Below are 13995 nucleotides of genomic sequence, written 5' to 3' on the forward strand. Positions count from 1 at the left end.
TCTCTCTGCCTGGGCGGAGCTCACAGCTGGCTCCCGCCCTTGGCTCTCACAGCTGTTGGCGATCAGCTGATTATCCGTCTTCTATTTGAGGCTGGGTCACAGATCCTCTCATCGCGGGATGATTGCGCTACTGACGTTAGTCTACCTTTCCAGCTCCCGTGGTCTTACACCTTTATGCCTTCGTGATTTGTGATTGATGTCTCCCTTTCCCTGTTCCAGCTTATCTTCCCGGACCTGTGACCTCCCCGCGGTACGAACGTGTGTGAGGACGTGAGCGAGCGTGAGAGAGAGAGAGCCTTCCCCTAATCCCCTGGAACCCTGAATTTCCCGTCACTGTATATATTATTGCACGGGTGTGTAAATAAATCGTGTTCTGAGACATCAACCTGCTCTGCGCTTGAGTCCCTGCTTTCAGCTCGTGACAAGAACAGTGCTTTAAGTTGTAGTTGGGCCAAAAATGTAAAATTAAGTTTTTCTTTACATTGTTTTTTTGTTATTCACTTGCAATGCAGGTGCTTGGTTTAATGTAACCAAACTAAAAAATTGCAAAAGATTCATGTTGGACCAATTCATAATAGATCTCAAAATAGTTCATACTATAGGTAGAATTAGGTAATGGTCCACTGATTCCCTATGAGCATGCATATATAGTGACAGATTGGAAAACAAAAAGAAAGAAAAAATGCTTTAACAGCCATCTGACACTGTCAGCTGGGACAGGGAGCAGTGGTGGGAATCGACAATATAATAATGCAGAAAGTTGCTTGGGGCAGTTACATGAGGACCAGTCATGCAGCTGCAGGAACATGCAGATAGGTAGAAAGTGAGACTCCCAGAAAGACCAAATCACAAATTAAGGGACCGTGAAGACATAAAGAGACATGCAATAGTGGGAAATAAATGCATGGGATAAAAAGCCAAAAGAATAGATGAAAGATTCTCTGTGCATAATGAAAGAGCCCACAACAGCATTTAGCCTTTAGAGGCAGAACATGGTGATGGTTCAGCAACACCTCATCCAGACGGGTGCTTTAAGCTTTAACATAAAAGTAGATAGGGTGAAGACTATAACTGCCTTGAGAGTTTTCAGTAAATATCTTCCACCCAGTGGGTGAAATAAGTGTATATTTCACCTAGTGAAATGTCTGAAATGTCTGTCCTTGAAGTACACAGCATTTTTTTGGACCTTTCTTTTTTACAAATGTATGTTGGGTTCCTGTGCTCTTAGAGTTCTTTGTGTGGTGCGGTTGCAGATGGAAAGCAGCTCTCTTTTGCGTCTGTGCATGTGTGTGGTGTGGTCTCAAGCTGAGAAGAACCTTGCCTCAGTTGGGAACAAATGACAGGATATGGTTTAGTGAGCCTATCTGTAAACAGATGAAAGAAACCAAACTAGTAAAAATCCATACAGAAATTAGAGCCTTGAGACCTTGCCAGACCTCCCACAGAGATTTCACTCTAGCGTCAGATGGTCAGTTGATGGTCACCGGGTTTAACTCTGCATCCTTTCAGCAATAATGAGTCACCACAGAAATGTGAATGCCGCCACTCTTCCAAAATATGTGAAATGAAAGAAATAATTACAAACCAAATTTGGGACCTGCACCAAACAATATTGAGGAAATCTGGTTCAGACAAAAACAACTGAATTACCCTCATTCACTGCTGTTACTGCCTAAATTATGAAATGACAAAGTCACCAAATAGAAAGCTGAATCAATATTCCAGCAGATTTTTGTTGTCAACATGTCTTGACAATATAATGCAAATTCTTGTTCAAAGGAGGTTCCTATTATAACTGCCAACTGCATCATTTGTGGCATAGACACACAAATATTTATCTCTCTGCAGCACTTGTTTCCACTCTCTTTTCCTCATACAAAAACAACACAATCACCCCATTTGATCCCGCTGAAACATCACCATGGCAAAACAGAATTAAATGCCACAAATATAGAATTTCTGTCCCATTTCTTGCAGAAGCAACGAGAAGAAAGCCATTATTTTTTAGTGAAAATTTCCATTTGCTCATTGGCACATATAACCATTCCATCAACTTATTACACAGAATAATAAATCAATCATTCCTGTCCAATGGAAACTGTGAAAACTGCCACGCTCTTATGGAATAAAACAAAGAAAAAAGACGGCAAAGAATAAAACAAACAAAAACACCATTAAACAGTGATGTCTCTATGGCGTATTTGAATACAGCATGGAGATGCTAATGATATTTGGGTTCGGCATAATATAAACATATTATTACTCCTTATACTGTTAGCAAAAAGCTTTACAACATGGTGTTTGCATTTCATAGACTTAATATGAAAGGCTTAAGCTAGGTTCTGCTTTGCAAAAAAATAAAAAGTGAAGGTTTGCATTCTAATCCAGTTTCACGAACAAATTGCTAATAGACTGTCATTCCTGTCTTTCTCACAACACTGATGAATACATTTTTATAATACTTTTATAATAATAATAATAAAAACAATAATAATAATATTTAAACGTATACATTTTTACCGCAACAACATTTTTGCAGATGGTTATTAGTTAAGTTATCAAAAGTCATATAAAATATGGAGAAAAGTACTGGGCCTACAGGAGCTGCTTAGCCATGAAAACTTGCCATGAAGCTATGAAGCTCCCAGTGCACAGTGTTTGTGCTGATGTTAATGCTAGGGGAGGATGGGAAATAACTATGCACTTACTGAGTCAGCAGAGCCTCAAGCTCACCCACTTTATGTGCTTAGACACTTAATGGCAGAATTGTTTAGCTTTTTTCCACTTGTGGAATAAAGAACTAGGAAAAAATTCAGGGAATATGGAATAATTATTTTACAAACTGCATGACTAGTTGCCCTGACAATGGAACTAAAAATGCAAGAAAAATGCCAGAATTTAAAAAAACAAAATCTGTTGGTTTCATTACGTGGTGACCTCTAGCTTGCACTGGAGTGATTTGCAGCCGAATGTGACCTCCAAGTCCGAGGCCCTGGTCCTCAACAGGAAAAAATTGGAGTGTGTATTTCGAGTTCGGGACAAGGTGCTCCCCCAAGTGCAGGAGTAGAAGTATTTTAGGGTCTTGTTCACAAGTGAGGGTTCAGGAGAGCAGCTACAGTGATGCAGATTAGTGATGTGTCCGTCGCGAACGAAACGGATCTGACTCTTTCTTTCTCTCACCCTCTCTCTCTTGCACTTTTTTTCCCGCTTCACTCCGCACATGAGCCTTGTGCTTTGCGCTGGGAAGAGGGGGGAGGGGCAGCAGTTACACTCACAGTAACACAGGAACACGAGCAGGAGGGAAAGAGAGAGAAAGAGAGCCAAGGACAACAACGTCACATTAGAAAGGTATAGTAATCATCCACAACTATTTTCAGTTGCAGATGATAAAGAATTCAGAAAGTTTATTCATGCAGGCCCATATGGCAGAGAATGTGCATCTTCTTTTTGTTTTCATATTTGAATTTATATTTAATTGTGTTGTGGTTTGCAGTGTTTTGTGTTGTTTCACTTTAAATTTGTTTAAAAGGAAAACGCTGAAAATTTGAATAGTTAAAAGTTGAAATGTAAATAGTTGATTTTTGTATTATATGATTTATTTATTACATTTTATGTGGAGTGAATAAATGAAAGTATATTTATGGTGGCCCCTAGAGACAAAGCACGTACTAACTCCAAAACACGTAAAAACAACAAAACACGTAAAGACTGCATAGCACATACAAACACCGAAGCACGTAAAAACTCCAAAACACGTAAAAACTCTGAAGCACATACAAACTTCGAAGCACATACAAACTACAAAACACGTACAAAAGACAACAGAAGTGCTCCAGGATGCTAGGGGCAGTGTTGAGCTTTTGTTACCTAGTGGCTACACAAGCCAGGAAGGACCAACGACCGTATTTGGTGTGTGGTAGTAACAGGTAAATGAACATTTTTTCAAATTATTTGAATGCATATGAGTGCTTGTGTATAAATGCACAAACAATACATATATGGCTTCAATTGTGTAATTTAAGTGATCTAGGTAGCTCTGTTTTGGAAGTTCAGTTAAAGCTAGAAATGTGTTTTGGAATTTGTACGTGCTTTTTGGAGTTTGTACGTGCTTTGTCTCTAGGGGCCACCGTATATATTTATATATAAACATATATAAATAAAACCACGTTGTTGTTTTTTTTAACATTAGTCATTCCTTTTGTGCATAATTTTATATTGTTGCTAATAATAATTTAATTAAAGGAACAAAACAACCTGAAGATCCTGTTGGGAGCCGAAAGAGACGGCTCTTTTTAGTGAGCCGAGCCGAAAGAGACACTAAAAAGAGCTGGAAATCCCATCACTAATGCAGATGTTGTACTGGTCTGATGTAGCGAAGAGAGAGCTGAGCATAAAAGTGAAGTTCTACAGGGAGTGCAGAATTATTAGGCAAATGAGTATTTTGTCCACATCATCCTCTTCATGCATGTTGTCTTACTCCAAGCTGTATAGGCTCGAAAGCCTACTACCAATTAAGCATATTAGGTGATGTGCATCTCTGTAATGAGAAGGGGTGTGGTCTAATGACATCAACACCCTATATCAGGTGTGCATAATTATTAGGCAACGTCCTTTCCTTTGGCAAAATGGGTCAAAAGAAGGACTCGACAGGCTCAGAAAAGTCAAAAATAGTGAGATATCTTGCAGAGGGATGCAGCAGTCTCAAAATTGCAAAGCTTCTGAAGCGTGATCATCGAACAATCAAGCGTTTCATTCAAAATAGTCAACAGGGTCGCAAGAAGCGTGTGGAAAAACCAAGGTGCAAAATAACTGCCCATGAACTGAGAAAAGTCAAGCGTGCAGCTGCCAAGATGCCACTTGCCACCAGTTTGGCCATATTTCAGAGCTGCAACATCACTGGAGTGCCCAAAAGCACAAGATGTGCAATACTCAGAGACATGGCCAAGGTAAGAAAGGCTGAAAGACGACCACCACTGAACAAGACACACAAGCTGAAACGTCAAGACTGGGCCAAGAAATATCTCAAGACTGATTTTTCTAAGGTTTTCTGGACTGATGAAATGAGAGTGAGTCTTGATGGGCCAGATGGATGGGCCCGTGGCTGGATTGGTAAAGGGCAGAGAGCTCCAGTCCGACTCAGACGCCAGCAAGGTGGAGGTGGAGTACTGGTTTGGGCTGGTATCATCAAAGATGAGCTTGTGGGGCCTTTTCGGGTTGAGGATGGAGTCAAGCTCAACTCCCAGTCCTACTGCCAGTTTCTGGAAGACACCTTCTTCAAGCAGTGGTACAGGAAGAAGTCTGCATCCTTCAAGAAAAACATGATTTTCATGCAGGACAATGCATGAAAGGGTATAAAAGAAGAAAAACTAATGACATGGCCTCCTTGTTCACCTGATCTGAACCCCATTGAGAACCTGTGGTCCATCATCAAATATGAGATTTACAAGGAGGGAAAATAGTACACCTCTCTGAACAGTGTCTGGGAGGCTGTGGTTGCTGCTGCACGCAATGTTGATGGTGAACAGATCAAAACACTGACAGAATCCATGGATGGCAGGCTTTTGAGTGTCCTTGCAAAGAAAGGTGGCTATATTGGTTGCTGATTTGTTTTTGTTTTGTTTTTGAATGTCAGAAATGTATATTTGTGAATGTGGAGATGTTATATTGGTTTCACTCGTAAAAATAAATAATTGAAATGGGTATATATTTGTTTTTTGTTAAGTTGCCTAATAATTATGCACAGTAATAGTCACCTGCACACACAGATATCCCCCTAAAATAGCTAAAACTAAAAACAAACTAAAAACTACTTCCAAAAACATTCAGCTTTGATATTAATGAGATTTTTGGGTTCATTGAGAACATGGTTGTTGTTCAATAATAAAATTATTCCTCAAAAATACAACTTGCCTAATAATTCTGCACTCCCTGTAGATTCACTGGTCTCTACCCTCACCTATGTGACCAAAAGAATGAGATCATGGATAAGCAAAACAATATGCATAGAAGATCTTTTTTAAAAAAAGGTTTCTGCAGTAACTTTGTTATAAGGGTTGCTGGCTGATCCAGGTGAGCTTTAGTGGCTCAAGTCAAAGATCAAAAGCTGTGACCCAGTGATATTGTTCTTAAGTGTATCTCACGGAAATTTGGCAAAATGGAAAAAGATTAACAACATAAACTGCATCCATATTATGTATATAGATATAAAGATATTAGAGCTGTTCTGTCCAAGCAACTGGGTGTTAAGACTGCTGCCAAGGCTCCAAGAAAGAAAAAAAAAACTGTTGTTATTGCTGTTAACCCTTTGACTGAGTAGTGTGTTTGCCTTAATTCTGCTACTTCTTTACTTCTGTTCAGTGATGTGGACCATGTATGATCTAAATTACTGGAACTGAAATGATTCAGCAATAAGATTTCAGCATTATCACAGACTGGAGATAAGCGTTGAACAAGATTGTTGTCTAATATTTACCATATATGAATACATTATTTGTGAAGGGATTTTACAGTTGTTGACCTTGTCATTAAAAGGAGGAGAGGCTCAGAGAGGAGGGGAGATAATGACAGTCTGTCTCAAAGCTCTTGAAACAATAATTGTTCTGGCAAGAAGTGCTGGCAAGTGATGAACCAGAGGGGGCTAAAGCCGTAAGGAAATGAAACACCTAAAAGAGATTTAAACTAAAATACACATTCACTGTGCTTTTGAGTATCTATTTAGACCATTTAGATATGGTGGAAAAGGTAGCAAAATAGAGAACCTTAAAAGGATTTTTGATATCCAACGTCTTCAAGCACTTACTCACATTTCTCTATAGCCACCATGAAATATTCAAAATGTCATTTCAGTGATTGTAGTGGGTGTGGATATGTCCATCGAAAATTACTTGAAGTAAATATTCAGAGGATTGATGGAGGACAAAATTAACATAGAAACAAAACAAAAGCAAATCTTCGATATTTGCTTTGCAGCGCTGCCAAAAACTGTAGGAATAGTTAGGGTAAGGAGTTTCATAGGTTCCTTACTGAATTTGTGTAGTACAGATTTTTGTTTAGGTTTGTTTGGGTCATTTATTTAACATAAAATTTTTTATTTATTTTTTTAAAGTTGAAGAACTGCATCATGCCAATTGCTTGTACAGTATCTTATTTTAACGTTTGAAAAAAAAAATGGACATACACTGTCAAAGTATGTTAGATCATATTCCAAATGGTTTTGTCATTCCTTGAATCATCTCTTTGTACATTTGTTTCTATATGTGTGAATGTAAATGTTGCTAAAAAGAAGAATTTTTTATATTTGTGCCATGACTAATGGTTCTCTGTAATCACCTCCTTTTAGTTTCTTCTGCCGTTTTAGCTCTAAATTACCTTTCTGCTGACAGACATTGTTTTTAATCAAGCCTGGCCACAAAATCTCATATGCAGAAATGTTAAGACAAAAAAATTATGAACGTGATCCAAATTGCTTGCTCTGTGGGGAGCTGTTTGTTATTCAAACCAGTCAATTAAACAAAATAAATTTTCCTGTGTCCTGTAATTCAAATATCAACAGGTTGTATATATACAAACATATGGTTTGCTGTAGTTGTTGTCACATTGATTATAGCTAATATTATACCCTCGTCCTACTCACTTGTCCTGTCTGCTTGTAATCTTCCTCCTCCCTTTTTTATCCTCTCTTCCCTCTCCTGCTTTGCGACCACAACTGTTTCCCTCCAAATGATTTTCTTTTTTATATTTCGTTATTATTATTGTTTCTCATGTCATCTATAAAGAAAAGTAAAGTGGATTTGGTTAGTGACTCTCAGAATGTCATGCATCAGAATATATCCCATGTTGTTTATAAGGTTGTGTTCTGGCAGTCTTGAAATGTCTCCATGTCAATCTTTGTGTTTCGAAATACCACATTATCATGAACAGAATGACTGAAGGCAAAAGCAAATAGCCTCTATATAACCTGCACAACCAGCTGAAAGAGAGGGGAGCTTATTATTCACTTTAGTGGAAATATGGCAGGGAGAGCCCAACCATATACTGTCTAACCAATAATGAAATATGGATAGTGACATTTGTATGAAGATCTGACGCCAGAACTGGTTAAGTAATTTTGAATAACTGTGTATGATACAGTTCTTTTAGCAAATGTGTCACGGTCCGGGGCAGCGGCCGTGTGAAGAGTGGAAGGAGGACTCAAACGCAGCACTATTTCAGACGTGAAGGGTGATTTATTGACAATACTGAACATAAAGTGGAGATGGCAAACAGAACTAAGGACGAACTAAACTGGGAGAAACTACACAAAGGAGTGGCAAACCTGAACATGAAGGGAGAACAGCAGTGAGAGCACGCAGGGAAATTCACCGGGTATGAACACAGACGACGCGACGAGGAGCAGAGGAAATCACACACTATAAGTACACAAAGAGACACTGGGAAATCACACACAGGTGGGGGAAACAGCTGGACCTGATTAACCTGACGAGACAGGGGAACACTAACACCAGGGACCAACAGAGGGAGCACAAACCCAGAACCCAGTGTCTAAAATCCCAAACACAAACCATCCCAAAACAGCCATGAATAATAATGAAAGTAATAACAATAAAGAACATAAACATAAAGTCACTGAGTCATGGTCGCAGGACCATGACAAAATGTCCCAAATTAATGGCTGTAGCAGTTGTGACAACCGAAAGAGTCAAGTTAGGTGACATCATGGAAGGCTTGAAAACACTAGAAACACTGAAGTTCAGTGTAGGAGTTATGCATGCCACTTTTTGAAGTGACTGTGTTGTTTATACTAACTCATGCACAAACACAAATGAACTGACCAGGGCTGAACTAGAAATAGGCTGAAATATAAACGGACCTGACTAAGTAATAAGACAGGTGCATACAAAATCATCCACAAGGAGTGACACAAAAAGCTCACATGGATAACCAGTCAAGACACTATGGAAAACAAGACACTAGAAAGATGACGGAGAAATAAAATAAGAAGACGTGATATTACATTAGAACAGTTACATGAGTATTTACAGAATCCTATCATGCAGAAACTGAATTTGCCAGGACTTTCTATTATGATATACAGGGAGTGCAGAATTATTAGGCAAGTTGTATTTTTGAGGAATAATTTTATGGTCTAAATAGATACTCAAAAGCACAGTGAATGTGTATTTTAGTTTAAATCTCTTTTAGGTGTTTCATTTCCTTACGGCTTTAGCCCCCTCTGGTTCATCACTTGCCAGCACTTCTTGCCAGAACAATTATTGTTTCAAGAGCTTTGAGACAGACTGTCATTATCTCCCCTCCTCTCTGAGCCTCTCCTCCTTTTAATGACAAGGTCAACAACTGTAAAATCCCTTCACAAATAATGTATTCATATATGGTAAATATTAGACAACAATCTTGTTCAACGCTTATCTCCAGTCTGTGATAATGCTGAAATCTTATTGCTGAATCATTTCAGTTCCAGTAATTTAGATCATACATGGTCCACATCACTGAACAGAAGTAAAGAAGTAGCAGAATTAAGGCAAACACACTACTCAGTCAAAGGGTTAACAGCAATAACAACAGTTTTTTTTTTCTTTCTTGGAGCCTTGGCAGCAGTCTTAACACCCAGTTGCTTGGATAGAACAGCTCTAATATCTTTATATCTATATACATAATATGGATGCAGTTTATGTTGTTAATCTTTTTCCATTTTGCCAAATTTCCGTGAGATACACTTAAGAACAATATCACTGGGTCACAGCTTTTGATCTTTGACTTGAGCCACTAAAGCTCACCTGGATCAGCCAGCAACCCTTATAACAAAGTTACTGCAGAAACCTTTTTTTAAAAAAGATCTTCTATGCATATTGTTTTGCTTATCCATGATCTCATTCTTTTGGTCACATAGGTGAGGGTAGAGACCAGTGAATCTACAGGGAGTGCAGAATTATTAGGCAAGTTGTATTTTTGAGGAATAATTTTATTATTGAACAACAACCATGTTCTCAATGAACCCAAAAATCTCATTAATATCAAAGCTGAATGTTTTTGGAAGTAGTTTTTAGTTTGTTTTTAGTTTTAGCTATTTTAGGGGGATATCTGTGTGTGCAGGTGACTATTACTGTGCATAATTATTAGGCAACTTAACAAAAAACAAATATATACCCATTTCAATTATTTATTTTTACCAGTGAAACCAATATAACATCTCCACATTCACAAATATACATTTCTGACATTCAAAAACAAAAACAAATCAGCGACCAATATAGCCACCTTTCTTTGCAAGGACACTCAAAAGCCTGCCATCCATGGATTCTGTCAGTGTTTTGATCTGTTCACCATCAACATTGCGTGCAGCAGCAACCACAGCCTCCCAGACACTGTTCAGAGAGGTGTACTATTTTCCCTCCTTGTAGATCTCACATTGGATGATGGACCACAGGTTCTCAATGGGGTTCAGATCAGGTGAACAAGGAGGCCATGTCATTAGTTTTTCTTCTTTTATACCCTTTCTTGCCAGCCACACTGTGGAGTACTTGGACACGTGTGATGGAGCATTGTCCTGCATGAAAATCATGTTTTTCTTGAAGGATGCAGACTTCTTCCTGTACCACTGCTTGAAGAAGGTGTCTTCCAGAAACTGGCAGTAGGACTGGGAGTTGAGCTTGACTCCATCCTCAACCTGAAAAGGCCCCACAAGCTCATCTTTGATGATACCAGCCCAAACCAGTACTCCACCTCCACCTTGCTGGCGTCTGAGTCGGACTGGAGCTCTCTGCCCTTTACCAATCCAGCCACGGGCCCATCCATCTGGCCCATCAAGACTCACTCTCATTTCATCAGTCCAGAAAACCTTAGAAAAATCAGTCTTGAGATATTTCTTGGCCCAGTCTTGACGTTTCAGCTTGTGTGTCTTGTTCAGTGGTGGTCGTCTTTCAGCCTTTCTTACCTTGGCCATGTCTCTGAGTATTGCACATCTTGTGCTTTTGGGCACTCCAGTGATGTTGCAGCTCTGAAATATGGCCAAACTGGTGGCAAGTGGCATCTTGGCAGCTGCACGCTTGACTTTTCTCAGTTCATGGGCAGTTATTTTGCACCTTGGTTTTTCCACACGCTTCTTGCGACCCTGTTGACTATTTTGAATGAAACGCTTGATTGTTCGATGATCACGCTTCAGAAGCTTTGCAATTTTGAGACTGCTGCATCCCTCTGCAAGATATCTCACTATTTTTGACTTTTCTGAGCCTGTCGAGTCCTTCTTTTGACCCATTTTGCCAAAGGAAAGGACGCTGCCTAATAATTATGCACACCTGATATAGGGTGTTGATGTCATTAGACCACACCCCTTCTCATTACAGAGATGCACATCACCTAATATGCTTAATTGGTAGTAGGCTTTCGAGCCTATACAGCTTGGAGTAAGACAACATGCATGAAGAGGATGATGTGGACAAAATACTCATTTGCCTAATAATTCTGCACTCCCTGTAAAGGGCAAGTGTCTGAAACCTTTTTCCAAAATTTAAAGTATTTTTTGAGGTTCCCACATATTCCAGTTTATTTGGGACCTGATAAGAATACTATAATATCAGTGTCCCAGAACTGTTTGGCCTCAACAGACTCTCTAATTGAAATATCCAAAGACAAATATCCTGCCAACACAACCACATATCTGTTGAAGCAACAATAGAAACCAGTAAAATACTTCACAATTTACCTGCATAAATTAATTTTTAACAGCACATTTATTGATTTATTTATTTGGTGAAAGCCAAAATTGTTAGGAAAACAAAACTAACAGGATAGATGGGAACCTGAGCAGGAATTCATATTTGGCAGATAATAGGTTATAGACCTTGCTGTTGCTGGCTACCATATACTCACATCAAAACACATGCATTGATGTTTTAAGAACAGTGGATGATTATTATTCACTAGCTAATTGTTTGCCAAGTTAAGTCTGGGAACTATTAAACAGGACAACCTCTGCTCCTGCAGTGCATTGTAGCTGGGAAGTATTAGGAGTAACAAATTCCAAAATAATGTGTTAATGTACTATATTCAGTAATTGCATTACAAGTATGTTGTTACTTATTTTACATCAGTTCTTTAGTTACTTGTGTAGTCACTTTGTGTGCTAGAGGAGGGAAATTATGGAGCCGTTGAGACATAATTTTTATTTGTATTATTTTTATTACATCAAAAGCTTGCCTGTCTTGTGGGTGGTTGCCATTTTTATCCTCATATATATATATATTACGGGTGCAACGATATTCGTATCGATATTGAACCGTTCGATACAGTGCTTTCGGTTCGGTACGCATATGTATCGAACAATACAAAATTTGTAATTTATTTTATCAACTTTCCTTCTGACGATGCTGTCTGTGTTGAGCGCTCAGTGAATCTGCGTTCGACTACTCCGCCTAGGGTCGACAGTGCAGCCTAGGCGGAGTAGTCGAACGCAGATTCACTGAGCGCTCAACACAGACAGCATCATCAGAAGGAAGAGCGCAGGGCAAGCTAGCGAGACAGAAGTTAAGCTCTACTTACAACATGGACCTCCCCCACCCTCATTCAGATCTGGCGTTTGGAATTATTTTGGTTTTCATGTGACGTATGACCCTGAAGGTAAGCGAGTCATGGACTAAAGTAAAACAGTATGTTGGATGTGCCATGCAATGCTCAATTGCATGGGTGGGAACTAGTGTGTTAGCGCAGTTAGCTCGTTAACGTGTTGGCCGTCTAGCCCCATGCACGGGGCGATCGGCGGTAGCTCGTTAACGGAGATTTGCCGTGTTCTGGCGTTAAGGTCATTTCAACGAGATTAACCTGAAAGCACTAGTGGGAACACAACGAATATGACTGCACATTTACGCCGACATCATCCTAGTGCAAAGACAAGTGGAAGCAGAAAAAAAACAAGCAAGCATGCTACTAACTTTAGCCGAGTCATTTAGACAGCTGTTTAATATGCTGCTGAGAATATAGCCCAGAAGAAACGGATAGTATAGCTTTTATTTTTGAAAGAGACATTTCTCTGTAATAAACTCTCTTTTCCAAAGATGAGTGATTCCTCAATCAGATACAGGGCTCGCAATATCGCTAGCCCAACGTCCCGGGGCTAGCGATTTTTTCAGTCGGGGTACCAAAATCTATCTCTGCCCTGCCAGTCGGGCTATTGTAGGAAGGAAAAATATATGTCAATGCTTTTGCATTCTTTCAGAAATGTAGCTGGGTAATTATGTCATTGGCATCGGTGAGCCACTGTCAATATGTGACATATTGAAATCGCGTTTGAATTTGCGCTTGTTTTTTTGCTTTCACTTTGCAATCACGCGAACTGTGTATAGAGAGCGACAGCACTGATCTGTGAGTGATGATAATTTGCGCACCAATTCCTCTGACATCGTCTTATTAATTGTTAGCTTACTATGCAAACATGACAAGTGAAATCTCCCGCAGCAAGCTTAAACATGTGAGAGGTTGATCGTGCAGAGAATCGCTGAGCTTATGTGAGTGCGTGTGTAAAAGTAGCAGGATATATATTTTAGTTCTGCTGAGCCAAATAAGACAGGTCAGGGTGAAGAAGTGACAGCCAAAGAAAAGCTTACCACAAAACGGAGAAGTTATGACAAATCAGACTATAAGGCAAAAAGAAAGTGCAGCTTTATGGTTTCATGGACAAAAGAATTTCTGTGGCTGCAATATGACGAGCTAAATAACCAGGGCTGCACATAAGTGGTCCGCAGGTGCGCATTTGCTGTCAAAATAAAAAACACGCACAAGGGTTAGGGTTAAATTTAAAAACTGTACTTTTGAGTTAAAATATATATTTATAATTTTAATAAATGACAAATTAAAAAGGCATGAACATTTTTTTTGTATCGAAAAAATATCGAACCGTGACACCAAAGTATCGAACCGAACCGAACCGTGAATTTTGTGTATCGTTGCACCCCTAATATATATATATATATATATATATATATA

General features: G+C 39.1%; 1 protein-coding gene across 2 annotated transcripts in view; it reads left to right on the forward strand.

Moving 5' to 3' along the window:
* Positions 1 to 2897: 2897 nt before the first annotated feature.
* The window catches only part of LOC309709914 (uncharacterized protein), a 56222-nt gene continuing 45124 nt past the window's right edge, over positions 2898 to 13995 (forward strand). For both annotated transcript variants that reach the window (XR_014277630.1, XM_082538894.1), the window contains exon 1: positions 2898 to 3348. The gene's annotated coding sequence lies outside the window, so the exon portion shown is untranslated. The remainder of the gene's footprint in view (positions 3349 to 13995) is intronic.

The sequence above is a fragment of the Aulonocara stuartgranti genome, assembly GCF_965226115.1.
Source record: "Aulonocara stuartgranti genome assembly, chromosome: 7".
Taxonomy (NCBI): Eukaryota; Metazoa; Chordata; class Actinopteri; order Cichliformes; family Cichlidae; genus Aulonocara; species Aulonocara stuartgranti.